Source organism: Notothenia coriiceps, unplaced genomic scaffold (genome assembly GCF_000735185.1).
Source record: "Notothenia coriiceps isolate Sejong01 unplaced genomic scaffold, NC01 NC01_scaffold00017393, whole genome shotgun sequence".
NCBI lineage: Eukaryota > Metazoa > Chordata > Actinopteri > Perciformes > Nototheniidae > Notothenia > Notothenia coriiceps.
In genome coordinates this window covers 82,982-83,206 of record NW_011350094.1, presented here as the reverse complement: position 1 = coordinate 83,206, position 225 = coordinate 82,982, and the positions used below count along the sequence as shown (strand labels likewise).

The window sequence follows — 225 nt, the reverse complement described above, 5'->3', positions numbered from 1 at the left end:
TCATGCTGTGCAAAGAAAAAGCAACCTCTTAATCCAGATATCTCACCATGACTCATGTTTGACGCATGCATGCATGCTTCACGTGCACGGTTGTGGCATGACCACCAAAACAGAAAGATATGGACACAAGATGTGTGCAAATGTATTTATTATCCTATCCATGTGAACATGATTTAAGTGGGGGGGACCTAACCTCCTCTAGGGGGGTCCGGGGGCATGCTCCCC

At 47.1% G+C, this 225-nt stretch overlaps 1 protein-coding gene across 1 annotated transcript in view; it reads left to right on the top strand.

The window, feature by feature from the left end:
* The window catches only part of xrcc1 (X-ray repair complementing defective repair in Chinese hamster cells 1), a 39,040-nt gene that overhangs the window by 19,153 nt on the left and 19,662 nt on the right, over positions 1 to 225 (top strand). The gene's annotated exons all lie outside the window — the stretch shown is intronic.